Source organism: Sus scrofa, chromosome 14 (assembly GCF_000003025.6).
Source record: "Sus scrofa isolate TJ Tabasco breed Duroc chromosome 14, Sscrofa11.1, whole genome shotgun sequence".
Classification (NCBI taxonomy): Eukaryota; Metazoa; Chordata; class Mammalia; order Artiodactyla; family Suidae; genus Sus; species Sus scrofa.
The window spans coordinates 14,857,191-14,873,292 of NC_010456.5; the positions used below are offsets into that span (position 1 = coordinate 14,857,191).

General features: G+C 45.9%; 1 protein-coding gene across 1 annotated transcript in view; it reads left to right on the forward strand.

Moving 5' to 3' along the window:
• The window catches only part of GATA4 (GATA binding protein 4), a 79,687-nt gene continuing 64,864 nt past the window's right edge, over nt 1,280-16,102 (forward strand). The window contains exon 1 of the mRNA XM_013990297.2: nt 1,280-1,388. The gene's annotated coding sequence lies outside the window, so the exon portion shown is untranslated. The remainder of the gene's footprint in view (nt 1,389-16,102) is intronic.

Sequence of the window (16,102 nt, forward strand, 5' to 3'; positions counted from 1 at the left end):
TGGCAGAGGTTGTTGTAAGAATTCTGGAGAATGGGAAGAGGGAAATATGTTAAAATGTAAAGGCATTGTATTTGAGGAAGAGGATCCCACAGCAGTCCTGTCAAGAAAGATCCAGCTTGCCTGGTTCCTCAAATCACACCACAGCTGCTGCTCCCTGTTTCTTTCTATGTACCTGGCACAGTCCTGAAATCCTAGATCACTTAGGGGACAGGGAAGTGTGGTGACCAAAAGAGCTGTACAACCATGTAATGTGGGGGAATGAGCTCCCCATCACTAGGAGTATTCAAATAGAGTGTGGATAACCATCCCACAGGGAATTCCTTCAATTCTGAGGTCTCTTCCAATTCTAAGAATCCATTGATTTCTTTATCACTGGATTAGGAATCAATTGATCTGGAATCCAATATGAGCTCCATCCCCTTCCTTGCTGTGTGATTGACCACGGTCATGTTCCTAAACTCTCTGAGCTCAATTGTCTTTTTTTTTTTTTTTTGGTTTTTAGGGCTGCACCTGCAGCATATGGAAGTTCCCAGGCTAGGGCTAGGGGTGGAATTGGAGCTGCTGCTGCCGGCCTACACCATAGCCACAGCAACTTGGGATCCGAGCTGCGTCTGCGACCTACACCACAGCTCACAACAATGCCAGATCCTTTAACCCACTGAGCGAGGCCAGGCATTGAACCCGCATCCTCATGGATACTAGTTGGATTCATTTCCACTGTGCCAGGATGGGAACTCCAATTATAACTTGTTATGTAATCTGCCTACTTGATCTTGTCATGAGGAGCCAAGGAAATGCTACATGAGCAAGTGCTTTGAAAATCTCTTATTTTTTTACTGCCATGCTAGGAAGAATTGCACTGTGGTTATTATTTTTCCAACCCTCAAAGGACAATTATAGGACCCAAGCACAAACCGCAAACCCGCCCTACCCACTCAGAAGGGCAGAACTAGAGTCTGAGAGGGACTCTGTGAAGTCAGCATTTCTCCCCACAAACAGGGATTCCTTAAGTCTCTTTCCTGTTGATCTCCAGTCCTTTCAGAAGCATCCCTGCAACCTTGTGAACACTGACTTTTTTGTATGTCCAACCAGGGCTTCATTCCCTAGCTGAATCTCCTTCCACTGGTACACATACCAAAGGAAAAAAAAAAAAAAAAGAAAGAAAGAAAGAAAGAAAAGGCTTGCTGAATTAATGAACCACTTCTCTTATCTATTTTTCCTGTTATCTAATTCCAAGGGGAAAGCTGCGAGCTCCGAGGGAGCTGGGAGTTGGCTCACAACGCCTCCCTCCCACCCGCTGAGAACAGCCTGGAGTCCCCGGGACTGAGGGACTGAGTTGGTCCCCGAGAGTCTGCCTCCCTCCAGGGCAAGAGGAGTTCCCCGCTCCGGTGAGTGCCCTCCTGGCCCCCCTGGTGACCCCTCCCTTGGGGCAGAGAGGGAGGTGCACCAGGGAGCAGCCAGGGCTGGAGAAGAGAAGGGGCTGGGGAGCGCGCTGAATGCCAGCCTGTGGGGAGAAGGGAGGTGGGGGAAGGAGGGCCAGGAGGGCTGGGAGGGAACCAGCCAGAGTGGACTGAGAGAATGCGGAGGGGCTTGGGGACTTTGGGGACGGGATGAGATTCTGTGCAGGCCAGCCGCAGGGCCAAGGCTTCCTTCCCCACTTTCACTCTCTGGTTGGTTTTCTCTGTTTCCCTTTCTTACAATGGGGGAGCATTTTAGTGTCTCCATTTCTCAATTCACCTTCCCACTCGGACAATCGGAAATTGATGGAGATGGGCAGTCTCTCAAGGAAAAAAACAAATACATACGTATGCACCAGGAAACCAATGATTTGACCAGGTGCCCCTGGGTCCTCTGGCCTCCAATACACCCAATCAATCTCATGGCTTTCACCGGGTTCCCCCTACAGACGCTCTGTCCTGAGAACCAGGTTGGAAAACCTAGGAGAACCCTTTCTGACTCAGGTCAGACCTGCCTGGTTTGCTTTCAGGGCAGAAAATCTCACCGACATTTTTTGTTGTTGTTTGGCTTTATTGGGGAATTAGTGGAATAGGCCTCATGGGCCTTCAGGATCTGATCATTTTCGTGGCCTATTCACAGGCCAAGGGTCCACCAGGCTTGTTGTAGGGTTTCATTTGTCATTAATTCTGGAGCCAGATGTGTGATGGGAAGGAGGGTAGAGGTGGGCCTTGCAGGTGGACCTCAGTGATTTTATTCCCCACCACCACCCACTTCCTGCTTTCAAGAGCTTGGTTGCATATGCTTTTGCAAACAATTCCAAATTGCCTCTGCTTCCTATAAACCCAGAGTCTGGGCAAAGGAGCTTTGAATCTTATTTGTAGTGGGGGGAAAGAGCTGAGTCCAAAAGAGAAGGGGATACCAGGGTAAAGACAGAGGGCAGCTTTGAGAGAACATTTGAGGCTTTGCTGAAAGACTGAGGCTTTGGGAAAGTTTGAAGGGTTTGAAACCATGCAGATTGTCTGAGTGTCCTGGGCTTGCCCAAAGATTGAAGGCACACAATGGCATATTTTAAGTCTGTAGCCTTCAGAGGACCAAGCAAGCACACATGTGGAATTGGGTACGGTTTACTGCAAAGTCTCTCGGCGTCTGTACATGTACTACCAGCAGTAGCTCTGCGAACCTGAGATGGCAACTAGTTCCTTCCTCTGGTTCCCACTTGCCAGCTTCCAATGTGCGACTCAAAATTTACCCCCATCCACCTTATCTTTCCCCTGCTCAACTCTGGTTCCCTTACCCCTCCCCAATCCCCCCAGCACTAATATCCTCATTCCTCTCCATGTTCTCCAAAATTAAGAGAATTTGAAAGGTTTTTATCTGGGCAAAAATAAGGAAAGTGCCCCCTCTGAAATGAGGGCAAAACTTACTGTGAAATGCTACTAGAATCCCATGATTTATTTGTAAAATTGGTGTAGTTTTTTTATTAGTAGTAGCAGAGGTTTTGTTTGTTTGTTTGATTCTGTTAGTCTTACTTGAATCAATCAGCCTAGAGTAAAAGGATATGTAAAAATCCCACTTGAGGAACTTTTAAAAAAAATTCACTAGAGTTCATTTCTGGCAAAATAGACATTTCCCCTTTCTTCTGAAGAATGTGTGTCTGAAAGTGATTTTGCATTTGTGAATTCAATGGGCAAGGGGAGGGGAAATCTTAGACAGTTCTGTGTGGTTCATAGGAAGGAGGAAATGTTACTAAGTTGCTCTTTATCCCTGTTGTATTTCTCAAGCCCAATAAAATATCCATTTCAAATGACTTTCTAATGGCTTGTTATATTTGCCAAGTGATTTATGGGACAGAAAATTATAGTTGGGCTTGTGTACTTGCAGAGATGTTCTAGGGCTGGAGCAGTAGAGAGGACGGGGTTTAGGCCTGGGGCAGCAGGGAGACTGAGGAAATTCAAACCATCCATCTCCAACTGTCTAAACACGGCACCAAGTGGAGGTTCGAGATAATTATCCGAATAATTGAGGGGTGGGGAGACACTTTCGCCGGAACTCTCTAGATGAAGGGGCAACCCAGGAAAACGTCCGTGGCCCCGAAGGCCCTGCACCTCTCTACGATCATGCGCATTCGGGTGAATTTCCTCTCGGTTCTCCAACAGAGTTGGGGATGGGAAAGGAAGGAGAGGTTTGGAGAAACATTTAAAAGGGACTCCCGCCGCGCCACTGCGAGAGGGGGCCCTGCGCCACGGGACGCCCCCGCTGGGTCTGATAAAGCCCCGAAGCCGATCTAAGGTCAATAAACCAGGCGGCGTCAGGCTCCGGCGGAGGGTCGGGAAGGAAGGGGGCGGGAGGGGAAGAGAGCAATCCTGAGGCTGCCGGCGGAATGAAAAGTTGAGGACCGAGGAGGGCCCAGTCCGGACACCCGCGTCCGAGCCTGGGCCATGGTGCGGGGCGCGCAGCCTGCTGGAGGGAGGAGGGCGGGCGCAATGGGTGGGGTCCCTGCGGCAGTGACGGCGACCTTGAAAGTGTCTCCCGGGTCCTGGGCGAACAGCCGTAACTCCGCCAAGAGTTTGTAGAAGGGAACAATTTTTTTTTTTTTTTTTTTTGTAATTAAGGAACGTAGGAGGGAAGAGATAGAGACCCTCAAATAATGAGAAAGCTCAATAAAACTTCTAGTATCCCTCGAAGAGGCAGAGAATTGTCCCAAAATAAGAAAAACTAGAGAAAGGATCATTAATCATTAGTAATCAGCTTTAATCCCTTTTGAATGGCGCTCAAAAGTTTACAAATTCCACTCCTCGCATGGAAAGAGAGACTGGAAAAAGTTACTCTGCCCAAAGTAACAGCACGTAGCCGGGGGTCGGGGGTGGGGTAAAAGGGTTCCAAATGGGGGCCAAAAGACTGACTCCCCATCAGAGAAGATCTTGCCAAGAGAGAGCCCGGATGCGAAGCACGGACGGAGCCCTTCAGAAAAGTGGTGGCCGGAAGCCTGAAGAGCGCTTTGGGGCAGTTTAACATCCGGGATCGGTCCCTCCCGCTGAGCTATCTAGTGCAAACCCGAGTCTGTGTGGGCAACGGTGTGGCGGTGCTGGAAGGGGCTCTTCAGCCCGTGGAGGCTCCAGGATCCCCGCTGACACGCGCGATACCGTGCTTTAGAAACCGCAGATATTTACAAATAAACACCAGCCCCCTTGAGCTCGGCGCACGAGGCCGCTAAGCTCCCTCTTATTCCTCTTCCCCGCGGGGCCGACGCTGGATAGGTTTGAACGCACTTCAACTATTCTGGCGCCACGTAGACCAGGCCACCTCGGACGGGTGTCGCGCCCGCGGTCTCCAGGGTCGAGCCTCAGGCCCCGGGATCCCGGCACAAACGAACGTCCTGGACGCAGGGACTGGTGGGCTAGAAAGCCCAGGCCGCAAGCAGTGGAGTCCGGGCACCCTCAGTCGTGTGACCTCGGACCTGGGCCTGGCGCTGATCAGAACGCCACCCGTGTTGCCCTCTTAGCAGGAGACCCCTTTGGGGAGCTCAGAGCCCGCAAGATGCTGGATGCACTGATGGCGGAGAAGGGAGGGGAGCGGCAAGGAAAAGGTGGGCTGGCTTTGCCTGCTGCCTGCGCGCTCCTGTCCAAGGGCAGAGCACCAAGGTCCCCTGGCCCCGCTTGCCCTGACGCCGCTGCCCTCACAGTCCAAGTGTCGAGGAGCAAAACGAAGCCCGGTCTCTCTGGTCTCTTTCCAGTCGCGACCGCCCCAGAGAAGTCTCTAAACTAACCAACCAAGAATCACAGTAGGAGATTCATCGAAACGGTTATTCTTGACACACACAGACACACACCCCCAGTTTAGGCTGTTTTGCATCTCAGCACCTCCTTGTGGTGCCACCCCTTTCCCCACCCCACCCCTAGTCGAGGGTCGCAGCGCACCTCTGCAGACTCCAGCGAATAAAGGCACTGGATCGGCCGTTTCTTGGGCCGGGTTTGGAGGGTTATGGGGGGGGGAAGGCATGAATGGCACCCCGCGCTCTCGAGCTTAGTCGCCATGGACACCGGGTTCACGGAGTCTCCCTCAGCCCCACTCCAGTATTTTAGGCATGTTCCCTGCCTGCTCCGGTGCTGGACTAGAGATTTTGAGCCGCTTCTGGATTTGGGACTTACGGAGGATCAACAGATTCCCAGGCCTGGGCACACTGAGTTTCTGGGGCAGGGCTCAGTCTTTTAATCATATGTCCGCCTGCGCCCCAAACTCGACAGTTCCCAGCAAGCCTCTTCTAAGTCTGGGAAAACCTCCTGGCAGATCCTTCCAATGCCACACGTCGCTAGTCGCTAACCCCGGGGGCAGTAGCTGCAGTCCCCGCACAGATGCCCGCACCGGGGGGCCGGTGTCCAGGCGCCAGGGCGGCGTTGGCAGGGGTCGGCTCAGGGCGGGGGCGGGGAGGTTGGAGTAGCTGCTTTTTCTTTAGAAGTTAAAAGATGTCGTTTTTCCCTCATCCATCCCCACACATCATTCTTAGGGATTGTCTTTATTCGTTTAACATTGTCTTCTTAATGTGCACATGCTCAGCCTTTAAATTTTCCTCTGCGTCTGCTTTAATCTTGTCTCATCCCAACCCAAGACCCTCACGCCGCATAATAAATTCGTTTTTATTAATTCGGGTGTCCTGTTCGCACACAGATGTTACCCGATGATGTCTTGTTGGGTGAATCAATTAGAAGCCCTCCTGTTGGCGAGCTATTTTAATTTGGGGATTTAAACTGCATTGTAGCTGTTTTGCACGTCCTTAAGGAATTTCTTAAATTTCCACCTCTCCATACATAGTACCCTGCAAAATTTCTTTCCAGCTTCTAGGCGGATGTCTAACATTGATTCACTCAAAATGATGATGTTGTGTTGGTTTTTTTCAATGTTGTGGAAATATTTAATACTGAGCCAGATGATTGGTCCTGCCACGCCATTTATTATGGCTTTCCACTAACTAAAGATTTAGCAGGAAACTGATATGGTATAAATAGATAACTTTCAGTTGTTCATCAGCTACAATTTTATTTGCTTTCTGTTATATCAGAGTAGTTCTAGCGTAATAATGATAGAACAATTGGTCTCTCCGTGGAGATAAGTCATTTTTTTGAGCATTTATTATTTGTTTTCCGTGGAATTTGTTGTAAGAGCATACATGAACATTTTATTTTCTATAATAGTGCTGATTGTAGACCCTTTTTGCTTTCAGAAAATGGCTGGAGACCAAAAAAAGTAGCTCATAAGGGAAAACATGTTAAATTTTCTTTCTTTTTTAAATTAAATGTTATCAGACTTACAATGTTGTGTTAGTTTCAGGTGTACAGCAATGTGAATCAGTTATACATATATCCATTCCTCAGATTCTTTTCCCATATAGGTCACTATAAAGTAATGAGTAGATTTCCTTGTGCAAGGTTTATTTCTTTAAGACAGTTTTTGAAAGGAAACAAGATAATTAACAGTAAAAACTTGACCATGGGGAACTCAGAACAGAGGTCAGAATATTAGCTACCCTTTTTCTACAACGATTCAAGAGCAATATATATTAGAAAAGGTACTACCCTACTGGCCGCATGTAATAATCCCTGTCAGTGCAAAACCACCTCTCTGATATTAATTAATGTTCAATGTGTGTCTCGCTTTTGGAAAGTTGACAGGCAGAATCTACCAGTCCTAGAAACTCCTCTCTAGAATTCAGCAGATTGTGGCTACCGACCACATCGGATACATGCTTCCTCAAATGCCACGGGAGTAGGGGCTGGATATAGGGTTCAGGGCGAGTCCTATGAAAAGGTGCTAGGAGGAAACAGACTTGGGGCCCCAGGATTTGTCAGCCGTCCCGTGCCCTGTATTTTCCCTAGGCTTCGCGCGGGGCTGCCTTAGAAAGCACTCGGCGCGGTGGCCGCTCGGGTTTGCTCCAGCCGCGATAACGAAGGGGCTCGCTATCTAATCTGGACAGCAGCATGAACAATCCATTAGACCTCGGCATTTATCCGGGGCGGGGGAGGAGGGAGGGACGGGGGCCGGCGTGCCCCACCCGGACCAGGGAGGCGCTGAGCTGGCCCATTGGCGGCGGGTGGGGGTGGGGGGAATTAATGAAAGAGTTTTATGTGGACTCAGACTCACCCGAAGCCTTGGTTAGCTTACAGATGCAGGTAAATTCTAACTCTACCCATCGTCGGTGTGAGGATGAATTAGGATCACTTTGGGTTTGGAGTGTCACTTTTTTTTAAAAAAAAGTTCAATATATACTTTGCACTGTTTCATTCAAACTGCACACTCATCAAAGGGCATGTAAGAGGCGCTGTAAGATTCCAATTTTCACCGGTATTATTGGAACCTGGGAGACTTAAATCCATCCACCCATTCTTTCTTTCATTCATTCGGCAAACATTTACAAAGCTTTTCTCCACCAGGCATTGTGCCTTGTACTGACAGGTTAAATTATTTGCCCAAGATGAGGACTATGCTGCCGAGGGGGGTGGGACCCTAAATCAACTATTCCAGCCCCGTGACTGTTCACTTCTTTCCCACAAGACATACAAATCAGAGATGTTGGGAGTTGGAAGGGCCTCAGAGGTTATCTGGTCCAACCTTCCATTCAATGCAGGAATCCCCTCCTCAGAAAAGCCTGCAAAGAGGCTCGCGTGGGCTTGAACGTGGCTCAGTCTATTGGAAAGTCTTTCCCCAGGAGAAGTCAGTCTCCACCTCCCCACACCTAAGCTCGGGAGGCTAAGCCCCTCCTGCTGCTCTGACCGCCAAGAGTCCCACCATCTGGGCTGGGCTACCTCTTCAGACTTCCCCTGAGAATGGATTTTCCAGGTGCAGGATACTAACCCCCAAGAAATGTTAAGGAGCTATATGGGCCTTGGTCAAGCTGGCCTGCCTTGCTTGCCCAGAGAAGTCCGAGGTTTGGCAGTAGCCAAAGAATCTCCCGAGCCTGAATTCCTATCCCAACACAACCACCTACAAGCTGAGTGACCTGGAGGAATTTATTCCACTTCTATTTCTGGCATATTCTAGAAATAAGATGTATGAATGTGCTTTTTAATCTGGAGGATGCCACCTCCTTCCAAAATAAAATTCCCCTTCATTAAAAATCTGAGATTATTCTCATTAGCTGTTTAAAAACTTAAAAGCTACAAAAAGGCAACTTCTGGCTAATAAGCCCATCACAAAGAACATTCTGGAAAATTTAGATATGATGAGATACTAGGCACACATGGTCTCTAGGCAAGTGAAAATGTTTAGACCATAGTGTTAGAATAAACTGATTTGAATCCCATCTCCACTACTTACTGACTATGTTATCTTGGACAAATTACTTAACATTTCTGTGCTTCAGTCTTATATTTTGAAATTTTTACAAACCTTAGAGGGCAGACAGGACCTCTTCCAGTCTCTAAAATAATCTCTATGGTGTAACTCATCAGCTGGCCGTCCCTTTTTGGCTTTTTTTTTTTTTTTTTCTTCTATCTTCTAGGGCCAAACCCTCAGCATATGGAGGTTCCCAGGTTACGGGTCAAATCAGAGCTACAGCTGCTGGCCTAAACCACAGCCACAGCAGAGCCTTAACACACTGAGCGAGGCCAAAGATTGAACTTGCAACCTCATTGTTCCTAGTAGATTTCGTTTCCGCTGCACCACTATGGGAACTCCTGTTTGTTTCTTTACTTGGTTCTTTACCTTGTGATGTCAAAAAGATTCAGAAATTATATTTGTTAATTAATGAGAGATGGAAATTTACCCTCACATTTGATAAATATATTTAAAATTATCTTACCCCAAATTGAGTGTTGTTGGTGGTAGTGGGAATTATGGATACAATCTTTCTAGAAGGCAGTTTATCAATATGTATCCAAAACACTACACATGTTTGCATTTTTTGTCCCTTTTTTTTTTTCTGGTAATAGCACTTTATTCCAAGGAGATATTCATAGGTTTATCTTGCTTTACCTAACAAAGTTTATGTGGATTTGACAAGGATACTTCAAACATTTATTTATTTTAGTGAAAAACAGAAAAATTATGTAAACTCTGAACAATAAGTTAATTTATATAAACTAGCAAAATCCATAATGTAGCCATCAAACTCTCCTTAAAAATTTGATGACATGGGAATGTCTCATAATTTAAAAAAATAAAATGTAGATTGTGAAACATTCTATACAGTGTGAAACTGGTGAGAAATTGGGGAGAGAGAGAGAAAAAACACTGATGTTCTCCATGGTTCTTTCTGGGTGGTGTGGTTAAGGATAGATTGTGTTTTTCTATACTTATCTGTATTTTCTAAAAGAACTACAATGATCTCCTATTTCTTTGAAATTAAACAAAGAAATATTTTGAGAGTCACAGGGATTGATCAGATTCTCTCTCCCTAAGAGTTTGTGACTCTGGTGCCTATAACAAATACTCATTTTAGAAAATCCAGCTTTAAAGTCCCCAAAACTCAATAGACTCAAACACCAAAACAGTCCTGGACTTCAGAGACATTTACACTTGTTGGGAGTGATTTTTTCCATGAAGAGGTTCCCCCTCCCCCTTTAGAAAATGTTTTCACAGCCATCCAGATTGTCTCAGAATTTCACTTGTAACCTTGAATGTTTCTGAAATTGAAAACAATAGTCTAAGTTCTTGTAACTTTTTCCTCTTCTCCAAACTCCCTTTGCTGGCAGAAGGATGTGGTGGAATGTAAGGCCAGGTGCTGGTCCAGCTGCAAATAAAAGCTGATTATCCAGACCCAGGAGAAGAGGAGGGGAACTTGGGCAGGGGAGGGACAGACAGGCCTTTCCTAGTGGCCAAAAAGCTGGAGCGGGTATTTAGAAAGGAAAACTTTTGTGACAGCAAGAAAGGTAAGCACTAAGAATGCAACTGAAGACCAAGTGAACAACAAGGCAAGTATTAATGGGTGTCAAGTGCCATTTTCGAAACTGAAATAGTTTGTTATTATTTGTAGAGAAACAAGTAGTGGTTTGTAAAGATGAAAGCTGCCTTCCTCTCACTTTCTACGCAGAGTGTGAGATGGGGTTGGGAGGACGGTGGGGATATGAAGAAGTACAAACGAAATCCCACTGTCACCTTAGGAGAACTTTCAAATGATCTCCTACTGAGATTTTTAATTTAATGTAACACATTCAGTCAACAAAAGAGAATAGTAGCATGGAGCCGAAGTCCAGTTTCATTAATATTAATTATCAAATAAATATTGAGCAAATAAAAAATTGTCACCTGAATATAGTAGTGGATATAGACTTAAAATAGCACTCATATCTTCTCTCTCTAAGCAATAGATAGATAGATAGACAGATGATAGTTTTTTTTTTTTTTTTTTTTTTAACTTTGAGGTCAAACTTTGGTTGGTTGGTGGTAAAGGAACATGAATAGAATTCTGGCAGAACTTCAGAGTTTCAGTTTTTTTGTAGACAGGCGTCAGTTTCTCTCTGCCCTTCTCCATCTCTGGGGCAAACAGGGCAGAGTCAGTCACCATATTTATCTTCAGACCACATTTGCCACCCCCTGCACAGTACCAGTGTGGTTGTAGGTAAAGTCTTCAAGAATGATCTCACAGGGGCACGTTTCAGACATCTTTGCTGACTGATTCTCTACAACAAAAGTCCTCAGCAACAACAAATTTATCTGCAATGGTCTTTGAAGGGGAAAAAAATCCCAAAGTCATTGGTCTACCATATGGTCTGGATGCATCCCAAAGCAAGGGGTATAAGAAGGGTGCATATTTTCAAAGCCTTCGCAAAAGGCTTTATTTTCTACCAGCTAGGAGTTCTGAGGTCTGTGGCCAGTAGATGTTGGCTGATTTTCTTATCACCATGCCATTTCACATTCTCAGAAATGTCTCACCAGGCATGGGGTTTTCTTGAACACACATTGACCCCTGTGGAGAAGTATCCTAAGTGTTCAAACTTTGAATGATTTTAAGATAATTCACATGTGTAATCAAAATAGAATGAGAGAGTCAAACAATGGCCTTCCCATGGCCCTGCTACAAACTGATTAACCAAACAGCACCTCGATCGATCAGCTCGTCTATAAATTGAGGACAAGGAATAATATTTATCAGAGTGCTTTCACATATGTATCATATTTGATCTTCACAGTTGATTGCTCTGTGGCATAATCAGTGTGGATATTATTAGCATGTTATGCCCGTTTTATAGATGAGGAAACTGAGACTCTGAGATGTTGCATTGCCAAAGGTCACACCACTGATAAGTAACAGAATAAAACTCAAAATGCTCTGCTTTAGTGAGTAAGTGTTACCTCCCCATCCTCCAGGATTATGCCAAAGATTCCTGAGATGGTCTGTGTGAACTGATTTGTAATTGATCTAATATGTATAATTGGGCTCCTTTAATTTACTCATCTGAAACCCTTTAATCAAAGAATGACAGAGCTGCAAGGCTCTTAAAGCCCCCCCCCGCCCCCGCCTTTCGTTTTACAGGTGAGGCCCAGGGAGGTTAAGTGATTTGCCAAAGGTCACCCCACAAGTTAGTGCGAAATGACCAATGTCATTTTAAAAAATTAGTTAAAACAATTGCCTACCAAGCCCATTTTTTATGGCTTATTTTAAGCAGGTTAATAAGTATACCAGGCACAGCTTTAAACCCAACTGAGTAAATGCTGACACTAGTTTATAGATTCAACAGATAAGTAGCAATAAGGAATTATTCATCTCTCATTTATCATCCAGCCTCTCCAAGGTGCAAGTTATAAAGTGAAGCAAATAGTAGTTTGAGCCCCCACACATGTGAGATCAAAACAGTGAAAATAAAGTGGTTGACAAAGCCATACATTTACAATGTGGCCACGCTCCAGGGTGCCTGAAATGTGAAAAAGAGAAAGAAATTTGTGCATTTCACAAATAGGCAATTTTCTTATACAGAACTCCATATCTGGGCTCCAGATTGATTCAATTATTAACTCCTTCTTTTGAATGTGTATTGAGGTACCTACTGTGTGTACTATGGGGGAGAGGGAGAATTATTCAATACTTTTGCAGCCATCAATAAGCCATTTAAACTTAAGGAAGTGACAAAATAAAGCACTACACACATACACTCACACACACTTGAACCTCACAGATCATCAGGTGTAAAGGGGGTGTGTGTGTGGGAATAGGAGGGATAGGAGACTGCCTGACTGCTGGAGTAGCCACAACAAGGAGCTCACAGAGGAGCTGTCCTTGCCACAACCTTGTCCCCAACATTTCTTTATCATGAGAATGGGGCTGGGAACTGTCACAGGCAGAAATAAAAAGAGAGAGAGAGAAAGAATGAATTGATGGCCCCAATTAAGAACTGAATCTAAAACTCTCCTTTCCTCCACTCAGCTACAAGTTAAATACAAACAAACTGGTGGAGAGATGGGAGGGAGCTGATTGGGCAAGAACAACAGTCATAGTATTTGTAACATATGCTGAAAATGATGAAATTAAAAATTGACTTGGACAAAAAAAAAAAAAAAAAAGTTTAAAGGGAGTTCCCGTCGTGGCGCAGTGGTTAACGAATCCGACTAGGAACCATGAGGTTGCGGGTTCGGTCCCTGCCCTTGCTCAGTGGGTTAATGTGGTGTAGATTGCAGACGCAGCTAGGATCCTGCGTTGCTGTGGATCTGGCGTAGGCCGGAGGCTACAGCTCCGATTCGACCCCTAGCATGGGAACCTCCATATGCCGCGGGAGCGGCCCAAGAAATAGCAAAAAAGACAAAAAAAAAAAAAAAAAATTGACTTGCTTATCAGGGAGGTGAGTGCTAATGCATTTTCATGAAGGACTGGTCTATTTTATTATTTTTTTAAAAAATCAATCCCTGTTCCCCAATGGTGAGCGTGAGGCCCAAAGTTCAAGGTCAACAACAGGGCAGCCACAAATCCATAGTGGCTTTGCTCTCAGCTGCCCAGACAAAAGATGCTGTGAGGCTCCTCTTGGAACCCCACATTCATCAAATAGAAGCATTCGCTACAATATTTACTCAAAACCCTTTACTTGGTAGATGGGGAAACAAAGCATAGAGAGTCCAAGAGACAAAGGGTAGCCATTTAAATGTGTGTGAAATTATAAGTGATTTGTGTTCTATGAAAAATTACACAGGCCATGGGGCATAAACTGGGACATAAGATCACCCCATGAAACAATGAGCATCAGAACCAGGACCAAGTCCAGAACCCTGTCCATTACACTCCTCCTCTCTACCATGTTGCCACCTTACTGCTTCATTTTGAAGGCTGGGCTATTTATGCATCCACAGGATAGTTGACAGCTATTGTCCAGAAATGTATTAGTACCTTGGTTTGGTTGGTTTATCCTCCATCTGGGGAGGGGGGGGTCACAGAATGACTGTAGTTTTGAATGTCCATGACCCCTTGAGACCCTTTATTGCAGCTTCATGTTCCTAGCCACCCCCACCCAGGGCTCAGCTAGGGTCACTGTTTCCACCTTCCTACAAAGGGCGGGTGCACAGAGCTCACCACGGCCTCCTGTCTCTGGCTACCCCAGAGCTGAGTGTGCCTTATCGCTAATCCTCTCACCCTGGTGATTGCATCAGGGTGAGGAAAGCTTGGCCTTGGGATTCAGATTTATAGAGGGGTTATATCAGTTCCTACAGCAGCATATTGAAACGGGAGAACACGGTAGGACCAGGTCTCAAGGCACCTACTACTGGCTCTGCTGTTAAATAGATGTGTCACTCTGGATAAGGCCATAACCCTTTCTGGGTCCTAATCCCCACATCTTTTAAATGAGTAGATTGGACTAGAATACCCAAGGCCCCTTGCAATTCCAGCTCTCCATATCAGTGTTCGTGTCAAAGAGAGGCCAAAGGTCCCTGGGGCCATGGTCACCCCCCCAACCAACAGGTGCTGGGGAGGCATCACGTGGCATCTTCTGTTAAGTGAGCTCTCTATGTCTGCACAGTGGAAGGGACCATGACACATGGATGTTTTGGCCGCATCTCTGATACTGCATCTTCAGTCATAAGGGATAGAGATTTACACTGTGCAAGGACAAGCTGGATCCAATTTTAAGAATTCAATCCAACAAACTTTTAAAAAACATTTACTACACGTTAGAAACTAGGGAAAATTCAAAGCTGTCCAACAGGATTCTCCCCTTGAGAGGACTGAAACTTGGAAGAGAGGGTTATGTAGACAGGCAGACATGGGAAGTGATTAAAGTGAAATACAATGTGTTAAAGTCTGTGAAAGAGAGGAGGAAAAAGGGTTGATTCTGGGAATTAAAGTTTAAAAAGTTTTATTTAAAAGCGAATATATAAGAAGAAAGCCTTTGCTTTTCCTTGTTTATATCTCTCACAGTACCAATGCTTTGCTCATTTGGGTTCTGGAATCAAACTGTAAATTTTGGCTCTACCACCTATTAAGCTGGGCAAGTTACTGAATAGCTCTGTCCCTCGGTTTCTTGGTCTGTAAAATGGGAGATGGAGTGATTGTGTAGATAAATGAGATAATCAATCCATGCAATGTACTTGGCACTGTGCCTGGCATATAGTAAGTGCCCAGTGGTAACTGTTACTGTTTGCCTAGTAAATGGACTGAAGTTTTATCTGTGTTCTGAGCCTTTTACTATACACATGCAGACGGGCTTCATGTTTTAGGTTCCTTACTGCACCACACTCATTATCTGTGACTAAGACTGAGTTCAGACTTAGAGGTCTGGTGTCCCCACCCTTCAGCTGGGTGGGACCAGCAGTGAGCCCCTTGTTATAAAACATTTTGAGGCACAGAATTGCAAGGGCTTGGTGATATCCACTGGGGGAGCTTTAAAGTCACAAGATGTTGGTGTAGGAAAGGGCCCAGTTTTTCCTTTTGCAAACAGGAAACCAAAGCATAGAAAAGCTAAGCAATTTGCCTGTGGTCACCCACTCACTGGGTGGCAGAGTCACAATTAGAACCCGAGACTTCTGACTCCCAGATCAATGAGCTTCCACCAGTCAGTTGCTGCCTAGATTCGGACCCCCCTGGCCTGTATATTCTGCCCCAAGTCTTTCAGGCCACACCTATCTGGATCCCTCCCTCCGCGTTCTGTACTGTGCCCCCAGAGGAAAGACTACCTGTTTTCCAGCTCTTAGGTCATCTCTAGTGTAGAATGAGGCCCTTTACCCGTCTGAGCTAGCCCTTGACTCAGACTGGGGGCGGGGGAAGAGGAGGAGAAAGGAAAAAATTTGAGCCCCTTTAGGCACTCTGTGTTAAGTGGTCTCCAGAGCTGACTTACTCCTTTAATTCTTATTCGCTGAAAGTGCTTTGCAGGTTCTACCTTCGTGATTGTCACTTGGGTGTCACCAACAGAGAAGGTGGTCCTGGGGGCTTTCGATAGAAAGACAGAGGAGCTAAGCAACCTGCCTTCGTCCTGCAGTCTGCCAGGCACCGGGATAACGCCCTGCAGCCGCCCTTCTCCTCCGCAAGGGCGGTGGGAAGAAAAACGGGGCCCAGACAAAATGGAGGGAGGCGGAACTGGGAGAAAGTAAGCGGAAGGCTGAGAATAAACTAAGCTGGACCATATCTTTTCGAGCAGAGCAAGTAAAGCGTTTTTGGTAGTATAAAACCGACATTGGAACATAAGCAATGGACAAAGGGGGGGGGGGGGACTCGACCCTGGAACCTTACCGACTT